Consider the following 15,669-nt stretch of genomic DNA (forward strand, 5'->3'; position numbering starts at 1 on the left):
CTATTTATTTCAGTTGCTCCACGCGCTGAAATAGTTATTTCGGTACTAGTGCATGAGCTGGCCTGGGCGTGGCTTATCACTCGCTCGGATTTCTCCGTAAAATGACGTCACATGCTGCCATCTAACGGAGAAAATGGACGAGGGGGGGGGGGGGCTTACAGAGAGAGAAAACGCGAAAAAAAAAATTGAACAACTGGGGGGGGGGGGGGCTAGCAGCAGCAGCGCCAAATACAAGTTTCCAGAATATTTCAACACGAAACTGCTTGAAAAATTAATTATAGCATTTTCTTTAATTACTATAAAATTAATATAGTGGTAAAATTATTTAAAAAAAAAAAAAAAAGAAAAAAGAAGACAATTTCTTGAAGACCAAATTCACGAAATTAGTCATTAAAAAAACGCAAACTAACACACGACACTTGCACTAGAATCAGTTCGGGTTTGGTTTACAATTGTGTACAAAATGGATCCCCCTCCCCCCCACAAAAAAAAAAAGAAATTGAAATGTTAGGTGAAAGTACATGATAGTTAAAAAAAAAAAAAAAAAAAAAAAGCTCGAGGGTCAAATGGTTAATACCTTGCAAACGGTAATTTTTGCTCCAAGTTTGGAAGGAGTATCCAGGAGTTCTTTACGAATCATCAGCAGTACGTTTTGCCGCCGCTGCTGCTGCTAATTGGTGAAGGCATTTTGGGCTCATTTTCAATTTGCCATTTCCTGAGAGAACATGAATTTTACCATGCTCAATGAACAACTGCGGACCAGTGATGGTGTTCTTAATTTTTGCCAAGAACATAAATTATTGGCAACAAGCAAAAAATGCGTCACATGTGGTACCATCTGCAATCTAGTGAAAAGAGAGGACACCTCCGATGGATTTACCTGGAGATGTACAGCAAGTATATGCCAACGGAGGTTATCCATACGGACAGGGACATTTTTTGCCAAGTCCAAGTTGGCAATAGCCTGCATAATAAAAATTATTTATTTGTGGGCATTTGAGCGAGCAGGTAAAAAATACCTCCAGCGCGAATGTGGTGTAAAATCCGCACACACTATCGCGGATTGGAAAAATTTTCTCAGAGACATTTGCCAGGATCATTTTGTTAGAAACCCCCGGGAGATAGGGGGCCCAGGCCGTATAGTTGAAATAGACGAAACTCTGTTTAACCGACGCAAATATAACGTCGGAAGAATTTTAGAACCGGTCTGGGTCTTTGGTGGCTACGACCCCACTGAAAAGGAGGGCTTTTAGGTGAGTGTACCAAACCGAAATGCAGAAACCCTCCTTCCATTAATAAAAAAATACATTCTGCCGGGGAGCATGTAACGTGCATCCAGGAGATAAGCGCCCGCGTGTTTGCGTGTTGTGTGGGTACGTGGGAGAGACGGATGAGGAGAAAAAGACTTACCTCGAGACCAGCTCAGCGTTACCGACCAAAAATAGAAAAGAAAGACCAAGATGGCGACCGCCGTCTTTTGTAAAGTATGATGTCTCGCAAAGTCACACGAATTCTTGGAATATGCAAATTTAGCCGGCCTAGAACGACGATAAAAGCGGGTGAGGGGAAAGACGTGGGGGAGTGACGATTGAGTTGGCTGGGGAATCGTGTGGCTGTTGCTTCTTGTGCCGTGTTGAGGATATCTTACCGTGTTAAAGAGAGAGTCGGGCGCCATCTTTAATTTTTCCTTACACTTTTTCCTTACAGAGCACGGTCGTGTCAGATTGTTGGAAGGCATACAGCAAAGTTGGGGGAGAGAGATATCGCCATTTAACGGTGAATCACCAGGTTCACTTTGTAGATCCTCAAACGAAGGCTACAACGAACCATGTTGAACGAATGTGGAAAGAAGCAAAACAGCGCCACAAAATTGAATGCGGAACCAAGCGGGAACTTTTAGACACGTATCTCTCAGAGTTTATGTGGAGGCAAACATTTGGTAATAACCCGTTTGTCTCCATATTAACTCATATAGCTGAAAGCTATCCCGTGAACTAGCTTCTTTTTATGTCCGTTATCTTTTCGGGGTACTTATGCAGAGAGTGATCCGGACGTAACTCACCGGACGCTCGGCTAGCCCCGTAACACGACGTCAACAGCCGGAGTTAGCCGAGCGTCGGCGATGTAGTTCGACGGTTTTCAACGAGCGTCGCCGATGTAGTTCGACGGTTGTCAACGCTACGCGCGACGCAAGAAAAAAAAATTCAAAGCAGCAGACGACAATAAGGAAAAAGAAGAAAAGAAAGTAAAACAGTACAGAATCAGATTTATTTAACAACAACAGTTACAATTTCAGATTTATTTAACAACCCTTAAAATTGCGTACCTATGAAGGAAATATGAACTTAACATATTTGTCGGAAAAATTGCAAACAGCAGCGGGTGTCCTGGAATTTTGTCAGGAAAGGAGTTTGCTTGCAAAAAAGAAAACCTGTCCCTCATGCGGACATAGCTGCGTTCTCATAGCGAGGACCAAAGTCAGCGATGGCTATACATGGAGGTGCCAGGATGGCAAATGCAGGACCTTTACCTCTATAAGGACGGGGACATTTTTTGGCAAATCTAGACTGACAATTGCAGTTATACTGAAATTGATATATTTGTGGGCATTCCAAACGGCAACGCACAAAGATATACAGCGAGAATGTGGAATTAAATCATCGCACACAATAACGGACTGGAAAAACTTCCTAAGAGACATTTGCGGGGAATATTTTCTGAGGAATCCCCGGCAGATAGGGGGCCCAGGCCATACGGTGGAGATTGACGAGGCATTGTTTAATCGAAGAAAACATAACGTCGGCAGGCTGCTCACAACGGTGGATACGACCCCGCTGAAAAGGAGGGTTTCTTGGTGAGTGTACCAAACCGGAATGCAGAAACCCTCCTTAAAAAAATTAAAAAAAATAACCCTAAAAAACACCAAAAAAAAAAAAAAAAAAAAAAAAAAAACTGTTTTGTAAAAAAAAAAAAAACAAATCTTGCATGTTACCTTTTTTTCGCTGTTTCTTCTTCAAAAAAAAAAAAAAAAAAAAAAAAACATAACTTTCTTGTATATAAAAAACACTTTACATTTACAAAAATATTTGTTTTCCGTTACAGTAAATAAAAGTTTGGTAAATGTTTCGTTTAGGTCCACCTCCACAATTTTCTTTAAAATGACGACATTTAAAGGTTTTCGACTATGCTGAATACGAAAATCGCATTGAAATGTTGCAGAGATAAGTAGTTATCAAGATAGAAAAAAATGCATTATGCACGGTAATTTTGGCGGCCATTTTTTTTACGCGCATGCGCGCGCCCTAAGCAATCAGAATTTTACACGAAGGAAAAAAACCAAGTACTCCCCCCCCCATCCTCGAGAATGATCCACTTTTATGATATTGACAATGCCCCCTCCCCCCACAAAAAAAATGTACGTATCCAGCATAATCGAAACTATAAGTCGTCATTTCAAAGAAAATTACGTTAAATAAAATAGAGAAGAAATGCACTTACCTTTACAATTATGAAATTTTGCGATGAAAAATTCTTGGTTTCGTTGTTAATCGTTAACTTGAACTATTAGGAAAATATCGCCACCACAAGAAATACGCAGTTACTTTGCAAATTATCTGCATCATTCCTTTGTATTGTCAAGTAGTTTTAAATGCTTTCTATTTCATCTCAAATATCCGTCATGCATGCGAGTGTATTTGTTTTCGCGGGTGTTTAATCCAGGCACGCGTATGAATACAACTGCGTGCGTAAATAAACACGCCCGTTGTAAATAATTGTAATATTGTCCGAGTATTCTCCACAAATTTCTTTAAATTTCTGCCTCTACTATATTTACCATTATGCGAAGACGAAAATGTCATTTAACTTTTACAGAAACAAGTAATTTTGCGAGACCTATTTATTAACCCTTCGCATGCGCATGGATACACTAGTACATGCGCAAACAATTCTACAAACTAAAACGAAAACACATTCGAACTGAACTTTGACATCTCTGCAGTACATTGAAAACTTCTCCACCTTTATTATAAGTATTTCATTTTTTTTCAATTACATTTCGTGCCAACATTTTATTTTCACTCACTGACACTTTTCTACGTTTTTGTTCTATTATTTTCTTCTGTACAACTTTATCTTTACACACCTTTTTTTTTAATTACATTTCGTGCCAACATTTTATTTTCACTCGCTGACACTTTTCTACGTTACCCCCCCCCACCTAAAAATGAGTGCTACCACAGATTCTTGTGACATGTGTTGTAATAAATATTTCATGACTATTTATAACTACATGTTACAAGAAGAGAAATGTAAAAGTTTCCTCCGGCGCCATGGGGTATTACCGACCAGTGTGACATGCCCCAAGTGTGAAAACCCATGTTCCTATCGGGAAGATAAGTCCCTATGGCGATGCACAAATTATTGTGTAGAACCATATAGGAAAAAAAGGAAGTATTGTGGCTTCAGCATCAGCGACTGCAATGGAACATTTGTAGGGAAGACGCACATGCTGTGTTGGAAAGTTGTTCTATTCGTAAACCATTTCCTTAGCAACCGGTGGGACCACGGAACAGTAAAAGAAAATCTTGACATTTCCAGCCGTTCTGCTGTTGACTGGAGGTCTTACTGTTCTGAAGTTTGTCAGAACTGGTCGGATAACCAAGAGCCAATAGGGGGCCAAGGCATTGAGGTGGAAATTGACGAAACCTTAATCGTTCGCCGCAAGTATAACCGAGGAAGGCTTCTAAAGCAAATTTGGATTTTTGGCGGCATTGAGAGGATATCGAAACGGAATTTTGTGGTAGCATTGACAGGCCCCAATGAGCGGAGGAACGAAGAAACACTACTTCGTTTAACCAAGAAATTTGTTCTGCCAGGTTCTATAGTCTATAGCGATTCTTGGCGAGCTTATAGCAACCTCAACAAGAACGGTTATGTTCACCAGATAGTCAACCACTCTAAAAATTTCGTGGATAAAGATGACCCAACTATTCACACACAAAATATTGAGCGGCTGTGGCGAGACGTGAAGGAATGGATAAAGAGGCCTGGCATTCGAGGAGAATTTATGGAGCAGTACTTGGCAAGATATCTTTTTATAACAAGTGAGACGGACAAATCAAAACTGCTCCATAAGTTTTTTTGTCATGCTGGAAAAATGTACAGGCATGGCACAGAAAAACAGGAGTAAGAACATAAATACATCTGAAAACCGTCCGGGGGGGGGGGGGCACATTTTGCGACGGATACAACTATCTTTAAATCTTAAAAAAAAAAAAAAAAACTTGCTATTTTTAAGTAGTTTTAAATGCTTTTTATTTAATCTCAAATATTGTGGTACTTTAAAATTCGCAACTGTCTCTTCCATTTTCCCAAAACCAACATTAATGCTTTCCTTACTGAAAGTCGCCATCTTGCATTGCAAAAGTTTAAAATGTCGTAGAAACAAAATACCAACGAATGATGCAGGCAAGTTGCAAAATAACTTTTATTGAAGTTCGAGTTTCTAAAATAATACCCAATATTCCATTTACATTTGTTCGATAATTTTTTCGATAACTTCAACCCCTCCCCAAAAAAAACACTTATAAGAATCCAATGTTGACAACTAACAATGAAACTGAACATGTTCCATCATACCCGCAAAGTCATAATTTTAAACAAAAAAAAAAAACTTTTATAAGTGCGTATTTCTTGTGGTGGCAAGCAAATTGCAGAATTCTACAGGGTTTTTTTGTATTCTAAATATTTGAACTGGGGGGGGGGGGATACTTGTTTTTTTTTTTTTCTTTTCAGGGCGCGCGTGCATGCGCGGAAAAAAAAAGGCTGCCAGTCTTTGGGGGGGGGGGTATCAGGGCGCGCGCGTACAAAAAAAGTGGCCGCCATGCGCGTAGAAAAATGTCCGCCATTCTGGAGGATGGGGAGGGGGGGGAGTAATTGGTTTTTTTCCTTCGTGTAAAATTCTGATTGCTTAGGGCGCGCGCGCATGCGCGTAAAAAAAAATGGCCGCCAAAATTACCGTGCATAAATGCATTTTTTTCTATCTTGATAACTACTTATCTCTGCAACATTTCAATGCGATTTTCGTATTCAGCATAGTCGAAAACCTATAAATGTCGTCATTTTAAAGAAAATTGTGGAGGTGGACATAAACGAAACATTTACCAAAAGTTTTAACAAATTTTAAATTAAGGTAGGTTTCTCTTTTCTTGTTATGTTTTCAGCGCCGACGCTCGGCTTGCTTTTCCTCGCCGACGCTCGGCTAACTCCGGCTGTTGACGTCGTTTTACGGGGGCAAGCCGAGCGTCCGGTGAGTTACGTCCGGATCACTCTCTGCATAAGTACCCTTTTTTTTTTGGTAATTTTCCTTATTTTTTTATTTTTTCAAGATAATACTATTAAATGGACACTATTATGCCAAATTAGCCCCTCCCCCCCAAAAATGCACAAAAATTCGAGATTTAAGGTTTTGACGAGATAATTTTAGAAACATGCGCAGTGCTAGCAGTGTCAGAAATTTCGTGAAAATAGTGAATAATTCCACCCCATCTTTCCAAGCTCATAACTCCTCGAAAAATGTAATTCAAGCCCTAATCTTTTTTTTCAATTAAAGGAGCAAGGACCAAGGTTTTATTAAAAAAAAAAAAAAAAAAAAAAAAACAATGTGTTTTTTTTTTTTCAAAAAAGGTTTTAAACTTCGGACTTTACAGGTAAATTTCTAAAAAAGGGATTTTTTTTTTTTTGTTTTAAATTTGAATATATTATTTATTGACCTTTTCTCTTCAATTTGTGATATATAAAACTATTCAACATAAATTAATTATTTACTTTTTAAGAGAAAGTTGAAAATGGGTGACACTTGGGGGGGGGCGTGAATTTAAAAAAAAACGTTTGTCTAAAATATTATATTCGGTTTATTGGAAAGAACATAAAATTTCACATTGACCCTGAAAATATCGTAAAAATAGAATCAATAGAAAAATTTTGATAGATTTTTTTAAAGTTTAAAAATTGAAAAATATTGAGTTCGGAAAATTCATTACTGTTTTTAAAAAAAAAAAAAAATATTTCTATTACTTTTAAAATAACTGTAATAGTTTATTTTGGAAGTATAATCCATAAAGAAAATAAATAACCCACTTTTAAAAGAGAAATTACGAGATTTTTATATTGTATTCGCAGTTTCGTGTTAGGGGTGTCCAAAATTCCTACAAAAATTCTGATACTGCGCCGCAGTGCCCAGTGGAACCATTCTCCCCGCGTGCATTTCTCCGAAATTGGATTAAAATATGGATGTCGATGGTTTAAATCTCGAAGACTTATGTTTGTTATTAAAAACCAATGCCGCCACCATCGATTTCCTACAATCACAGAATTTGATTTCTGGATACAAAATATGTTCTTGTGGAAATGAAATGGTATTTCACACACACCCAATTCCAGATGGGTTTATTTGGGTGTGTCACAATTACAGGTGTAAAAAACAGCAATCGATTCGAAACGGAAGTTTTTTTTCGCAATCGCACATCTCTTTAAAAAATATGATGAAATTCTGTTTTTTATGGGTTAAAAATTCAGCCACATAGAATGGGTCAGAAGCGAATGTCGGATAGAATCTAAGCACACAATCGCCGACTGGCGAATGTTTTTAAGAGATGTGTGCATTGAACATTTTGTTAGGCATCCCCCAAATACTCGGTGATAAGCGGTGTGTCGTTGAAATCGATGAAAGTCTTTTTTCGCGTCGGAAGAACAATGTTGGCCGCATAGTACGACAGCAGTGGGTATTTGGAGGCTATGAGCCTTCCACAAAATCTGGGTTTTTGGTGCCAGTGCCGGAAAGAGATGCCGCCACACTGTTGCCAATAATAACATCCTATATTCGGCCAGGCACAACAATTGTGTCTGATTGTTGGCGTGCCTATGACAGGCTGGGAGCCATAGGCTACAATCATTTGCGTGTGAATCATATGTATAATTTTGTAAATCCACTAACCGGCGCCACAACGAACCACGTAGAAAGGATGTGGGCGGAAGCAAAAAGGAGACACAAAAGGGAATGTGGCACACATAATGAATTTATAAATTCATACTTGGCCGAGTTTATGTGGAAGCAGAAGTTTTCGGCAACGCCACTAGAAACTTTATTCCAGCAAATAGCTTCACTGTACCCAGTTTAATATTATATCGTTATATTTTCCGGTTATGCTTAACTTTCGTCACCCGTTGTTTACAAAGCCATTTGCCGGAAGTGACGTTTTATCTACGGATGATCAAAACCGTATAAAATGAACCTTTTTTTTTTATTTAAGTTTTATTCAAACAGGCTTTATTTGAACTTAATGGACTTTTTTTTTGTATTTATTAACTGTTTTATTCTTTTTATCAAACAAAGATAGAATTTTTATATTGACATATTATGGACTGTTTTTCGAACATCGAAATTTTAAAATTAGTTTTATTTAAAAAAAAAAAAGACGGTGTTTTTTTTTTTTTAAATTAAATTCTAAACTTTATTTGAATTTTTCAACAAACTTTTACAGACATAATGGACTGTTTTTCAAACATCGAAATTTTAAAATTAAAGTTTTATGACCCTTCTAGAGTTATCGAACTTACTTTCGAATTTGCAAGACTGCCAAATTCATTTCCAAATTATGAACATTTTAGCAAATACAGTAATGCCAGCGACAGAACTAGCAACAACAAATATAGTATTCACTGATGTGATTAAAGAAACGTCCTCTGCAAATACACTGAATATCATGAAATGGTTGGCACGACGTGGCCTAATCGCCATTCAACACATGTGGGCGATCTTGTACTGTAGGCCGTCAGCACACGACGACTCGGCCATTCGAGGAGGGGGGGACACCTAGTTATTTACACCGGTCGAAACGAAACGCAAATTCACGGTTGCCAGATTGACTTTTTTAAGAAAACCACAAAAAATTTTTTAAATGAAATGTGACACGCTGTTTACAGGAGAAAGACTTTTTTTATTATCAAGATAGTTTTCATTTTTGTTTGAAATTTACAGAAGAAATACTTTTTTAGTGTACAGATAATTTTCATTTTTGTTTGTAATTAAATCGTATTTTGTTTATAATTTTTGTTTGAAAGTTTTTTTTGTTTTTTTTATTACAGTAAAGTTTTTGCGTAAGTTGTTTTTTTGGGTTTTTTGTTTGAAAGTTTTTTTTTGTTTTATTAAATTTTATTAAATTTAAATAGAATTTCAATTTTTTTTACTTTTTTTGTTTGAAAATTTCACATTTTTTTTTTACTTTTACTATTTAGTATTACGTTATTTTTTGTTTTAAGTTGTACTTAAAAAAAAACATGAAAACCGAAATTATTGACCATGTCATGGCAGTTCCAGAAATCCAGCAGAGGAGGTGGATCTTCGCTACTTTCGGGGAGTTACTCGGAAGTAATGAATTAGAAGCTGCAGCAGCATTGGGCCTTATAGGCAACACAAGCCACTGTGAACAGTGCAATAGGGCGAGGGTCCTGCACAAAAGATCCAATAATTCGGATGGGTTTGTTGGGAATTGCGTACGACGACCCCGCAGGTCCTCAGCCAGTGTGAGGAAAGGATCTTTTTTTGAAAAAAGCCGCCTACACCACTTAGAAAATTATTAAATTTGTTATTCTGGTGGAGCATGGGAATGCCCCAGTGCCAAATAATGGAGGAGGTCCAGGTGTCTGAACACACAATTGTAGATTGGATGTCGTTCATCCGTGAGGTGTGTGAGAAAAACCTGTACGACAATCCAATGCTACTTGGTGGCATAGACGACCAAACACAGATTCCCAAAGAAGTTGAGATTGATGAGTCTCTGTTCTTCCGCCGAAAATACAACAGAGGGCGCGTGAAGAACGGAATATGGGTATTTGCGGCCGTGGAGCGAGGAAGTAATAAGTGTAACCTGATAGAGGTTGAAAAAAGGGACAGCCAGACGCTAATCCCAATAATAAGATCCTGGATTTTGCCAGGGACGAGGATTCTAAGCGACGGATGGGCGGCATATGATAGTCTGCCAACAATTTACCTTCACGATAAGGTAATCCATCAGCAATATTTTGTTAACCCAGCGGACCCCTCAATCCACACCCAAACTGTTGAGGGGTTTTGGTATCAAATAAAAAAACGACTGAGCAGATCAGCAACGACTGATAACGTGTTCCATTCGCATCTGATGGAAGAGTTATGGAGACGTCGTGGAAAAGGACATGTTTTCCAACGTATATTATTATGTATACGAGAACAGTATATTGTTTCATAACTAAATTTCATAAATAAAACTTTTAATAAATATATTTTTTTCATAAATAAACTTTAATATATTTTTTATAATGTTTTGTTATGTGAGAAATTATAGCAGTAACAGCGGAGTTATCATTGGTTAATAATTTGTCACGCCACTCGGAAGAGATTGGGCGCGAAATTTGTGTCTGTTTTTCAGGAGACAGTTTTCGACAAGACAGCGAACGGAGGAGACGTCACCCTTCCCGCCGCACCATATGGCAGCCTTTGCCTCAAGATATTCCCCACGAGGGGATTTTAAAAACCCTAAAAAATGGGTTTAATTAATTTTCGGACTTGTTTGTCCAACAAGGCATGAGTGAACCGTTATGATGAAAAATCTAAGTTAAACATGTTTCAGCGTGCCGATGTTAACGAATCATTTTTAGACGAAAAGTCTAAGTTAAACATTTCTCAACTTGTCGACAGTGACGACTTACGTTGAAACGAGAAGGAGATGGACTTTAACTCTGGATAAACTGTTAACTCTGTAAATCGAACTCTGATACTCCCAAGGGAACTTTTGGATCATAAGATCCTATTATACCCGGCCAGTTATGTGCAGCTGAAAAAAGTATAGCATTTTTTTTTGCAACCTCGAGGATTCCATTAATAAAGACATCTGTTCAATTTTAAGGTAATTTTGTTGTTTGCTTATATTTTTTCATGCACTGCTAGGCGCCCCCAAAAAAGGGCTACATGGAGGGAATGGAAATATTTCTCACAGTTACACATTTGAAAATTTTAAATCTTAAAAGTTCATAAAAAAACTTTCATACTTTTAATAAATATATTATTTTCATAAATAAACTTTAATATATTTTTTATAAAATTTTAAATCTTAAAAGTTCATAAAAAAAAAAATTAAATAAACATATCTCTATATAAATAAAATGAACTCATTTTTTCCCCTCCGACTTTGACCTTTATAGGACTGCACCTGTATACATTGGGTGCAGCCGTATCATTCACAAACTGAATCACGACATCTGCCATATGTTATAGGCTTATTACGTATCCAGTATCTCGCTGATCAGAGTTTCTTATATTCTGTCTGGTGAGAGTCCACTGCAAAAATCGGTTACATTTAATGGAAGTAGTAAAGTATACTCTCTCTATAAAATTCATCCTTCTACCGCCACTCACTGACACCATTCCATACCGTTCACAGGAGACATTTAAAACCGACCACCGGTTAGAATTTATCTAAAAACTGGACTGGACTTACGCCGAAACGAACCACGCTTACTTTGCCATTGGTTAGCATAAAACAAACATAATTTATAAAGCATTTATTATAATAAAATTAGATTAAAACAGAACACAATCCGTTACCTGGAATTGAATTCACAATTACATTACTTCGATTTCGTTATAACCCGCGTGGTTAGAGTTTTATGAAAACCTGGATTGACATTTACGTGAAACGCACCAAACTTACTTTCATAAACACAACTTCCGTTTTGCTCTTTCCTTTCGTTCTTTTTTTCTTTCTTTCTTTCTTACCTTTCGTTGTCTTTTTCGCTTTTTTTGGTGATGGTGGTGGGGGTACTTCCCTATGTTTCTCTTTCTTTCCTTAAACATAAACACAAACTAAACGCTATACGTTATCTTGATTACTCACGTTGGTAGGGTTTTCTAAAAATCAGAACTGCGATTTATGGAACGCCACGTTTAACATCGTTACATTTTCATTTTCATTCCTCGCTGTCAGACGATCATACGACTTCTTTTTTTTTATTTTTTACTTTTATTTTATGCCACATTTCCACTAATTTCGGAATTCATACTCAGGGGACGGATGACTTATATTACTTTTTTCCCTACACATCGTCTGCAACGGATCGCTTACACAAAATAAAATATACCAAAATAATAAAACAACAACAACAACCAATAAACCAAAACAAACGGCCGATTATAACTTCCCCAAAACCGGAGTATTGGAAACATCCACAGCAATGTTTTTTTTTTTTTCAACAAAAATTGGCCACTACAAGAACTATGATTATTTCCATTTTTATCCGCAATAAATAACTAATAAATATTCATCATTACCGGTTTATTTCGTTTGCAAAATACAGTCCGATGTTTGCATTTACATAAACTTTACTCCCCTCATATATTATCTACATCAATTCATAATGTGGTAGACTCATACATTTCGTTCATTAATGGAAACGTTGAATTTATTTCTTTCGTCGGGGGGCAATAAAAACAAACTGAATTCTGTCAGTTTTTCCTTTTTCAGTTGAAAAGGCAATCAAATATCAAAAGTCAAACATCAAGACCATAGAGCTCATTAGTTGAGTATATAACAATTTTTCACTTTTTACACAATACAATCTTTTATAAAATATGCCACCAAAAAAGACTTCCCTTAGTCGTAATACAACAGCAGTTGCAACCAGAAAAAGAAGTCGACAATGGGAACATTATGAACAGTCTCAGGAAGACACTTCTGGTACTTCCTTGAACGAAAATGCAAATCAGGACTATGGGTGACATCAAGTTACTTTTGACCCAGACTTATATGAGGCGGACCAGTCGCAACCTACGGATATAAACACATGTGGAACTTAGGGTTGCGCAAAACAGACAGGCTATATTAGAAGCAATGCAGAGACACACATTACGCACAACTGCTCCTAAATCATCTTTCTGGTTGCACGAAGGATGTACATATGAGGCTACACGTACTTATCAATTATGCTCAGATGTTCAAATTGGCACATTGAGTAATGGGACACCTTGCAGACAATGCAAAGCAAAGAAATGGAATCGGGAATCACCAGCTATCTGTTGTTCTGGTGGAAAAGTTATTCTCCCAGATTTAGGTATACCTCCTGAACCATTACGCTCACTTATTGATAACAATTCAATTAACTCAACACATTTCTTGAACAACATCCGGAGTCACAATAACTGCTTCAGTATGACAAGCTTCGGTGCTGAACAAATACATGAAGGAGCCTACATGCCGACATTTCAAGTTTGTGGGCAGATTTCTCATAGACTTGGTTCTTTGCTTCCCATCGATACTGGAAATCCACAGTATCTTCAAATATATTTCATGGATGATGATCAGCAAGAAGCTACGACAAGATGTAATTATGCTCCCAAAACAAGGTTTGACATTGTTCTTGAGTTGCAAAATATGCTTCACCGAGACAATAACTTTATCAAAAACTTCAAGATGGCTATGGAGCATGCTCCATGTGATGATTTCAAAGTAGTTATACATGCTGATAAAACTCCAAGACAAGAACATAAACGTTGTTTCAATGTTCCAGATGCACCTGAGGTTGCTGTTGTTATAGTCGGTCAAGAATTTCATCAGCGAGATATCATCTTGCATCGCAGAAACCGTCAACTACAGCGTATTGCTGTAACACATTGGGCATATGATGCTTTACAGTACCCAATCATTCATTGGACAGGTCAAGAAGGTTATAATTTCTTTGTATGGCAGATAAATCCTCAAAATAAAGAGTTAGTAATAGGAAAAAAAATATCAGCTAATGCTTTCTACGCATTTCGAATTATGGTCCGTGACGACAGTTTTAATATTCTGATTAAATGTAGGAACCTATTCCAACAATACATAGTTGACATGTATGCTAAAATAGAGCATGAGAGGCTTATCTACATTAAAACTCATCAGAGGGAGCTAAGAGTTGCTGATTACATTCACTTAAGAGATTCTGTAAATATTGATGGCAACATTGAAAATGTGGGCCGTTTGACCATACTACCAGCAACATTTACTGGGGGACCACGATATATGCATGAACGCACACAAGATGCATTGGTCTATGTGAGAAAAGATGGAACTGCTGATTTATTTATAACTTTTTCCTGCAATCCCAAATGGCCAGAGATTGTGAATGAACTCCTTCCATATCAACAACCACATGATCGGCATGACCTCATAGCAAGAGTTTTTCATCTAAAGCTACGTGTCCTTATGGATTTACTTACAAAAGGAAACATTTTCGGAGTGGTTGTAGCATATATGTACACTGTTGAGTGGCAGAAAAGAGGATTGCCACATGCTCATTGTCTGGTTTGGCTTCAGCAAAAATTGAGATCCTCTGACATAGACTGTTATCAGTGCAGAAATTCCTGATCCTGTAACAGATCCAGTTTTACATGATATCATTAGACACAACATGATTCATGGACCATGTGGAACATTAAACAGCTCTGCACCATGTCTCAAAGAAGGAAAATGCTCTAAGAGATATACAAAGAAATTTTTAAATGAAACTCGGTCAGATCAAAATTGTTACCCATTATATCGACGATTGCCTACTGATGCTGGAGGCTTTGAAACAACAGTTACCCTCCCTGGGAATGCAACGTTTCATGTAGACAACCGATGGGTTGTACCATACAATAAACCCCTTTGTAAGATTTTTAATGCACATATCAATGTCGAATATTGTAATAGTGTAAAATCAATTAAGTACATTTGTCAATATGTAAATAAAGGCAGTGATCAAGCTGTCTTCACATTGGAAAATAATGCTCATGATGAAGTTAAGAGATATGAAACCGGCTGTTATATTTCCACTAATGAAGCCATTTGGAGAATACTTAACTTCCACATACATGCGCATCATCCCACAGTTATTTACCTCGCAGTGCCTCTAGAAAATGGACAGCGGGTTTACTTCACTGAAAATAACGCAGCTAATAGAGTTGCACATCCACCTCCAACTACTTTAACAGCGTTTTTCAATTTGTGTAAAACAGACGCTTTCGCACATACACTTCTGTATGCTGAAATTCCCACTTATTATACATGGGACACTCATAATAAAATATTCAAGCGACGCTTACAGGGTAGATCAGTTCAAGGCTACCCGTGTGTTAAAAAAACTGAAGTTTTGGGCAGGGTATACACCGTGCATCCAAATCATTTTGAATGCTTCTGTTTGAGACTGCTTCTACATCATGTTAGAGGTCCACAGAACTTTAATGATCTAAAAAATATTAATGGTCAAATTATGAATACATTCAGAGATGCATGTGCTGCACATGGACTGCTTGATGATAACCACTGGGATGCTACATTACAGGAAGCATCTATATCTGCCTTGGCACATAATTTGAGACATTTGTTTGCTATCATGTTAACTACCTGTGCAGTATCTTATCCAACACGACTTTGGCATACACACAAAGAAGCATTAAGTGAAGATTTCCTTAGGGAACGCAATCAACATCCTGGGGCTGGTATAACTTTTACAGACAAAATCTTCAATACTGCTCTGGTTCATATTGAAGATATTACATATAAGATGAATGGTAAAACACTGACAGATTTGGGTCTTACCTCACCTGATAGATCTAATACA

The sequence above is a fragment of the Euprymna scolopes genome, chromosome 33 (assembly GCF_053919585.1).
Source record: "Euprymna scolopes isolate OS-2025 chromosome 33, ASM5391958v1, whole genome shotgun sequence".
Lineage (NCBI taxonomy): Eukaryota > Metazoa > Mollusca > Cephalopoda > Sepiida > Sepiolidae > Euprymna > Euprymna scolopes.